Below are 327 nucleotides of genomic sequence, written 5' to 3' on the forward strand. Positions count from 1 at the left end.
TATATATTACGTACATCTTTTAAAAAAAAGACCTCGCACATCCCCATGCCCCCCCCCCCCCCCCAAAAAACGAAAAACTTGGGCCATAAAACTTTTGTTCCCGCCCGGCCACTGGTGCGTGCTTCGCGTCAATCCGAATTTTACGGCGAAATCAGGTATAAAACTTGAGTATTACTTCGTAAACCCGTAACCAATCACTTAACCAGCTCACTCTCAAGGAAAACTCTTCATTCCTAAGGGGGATAAGGGAGAGGACTTGCAATTGCAGACCAATATCGCGAAAGCGGCGTTGTGGAATTGGAAGAATTGGGGATGAACGTTTGGCGT

Source organism: Penaeus monodon, chromosome 19, assembly GCF_015228065.2.
Source record: "Penaeus monodon isolate SGIC_2016 chromosome 19, NSTDA_Pmon_1, whole genome shotgun sequence".
NCBI lineage: Eukaryota > Metazoa > Arthropoda > Malacostraca > Decapoda > Penaeidae > Penaeus > Penaeus monodon.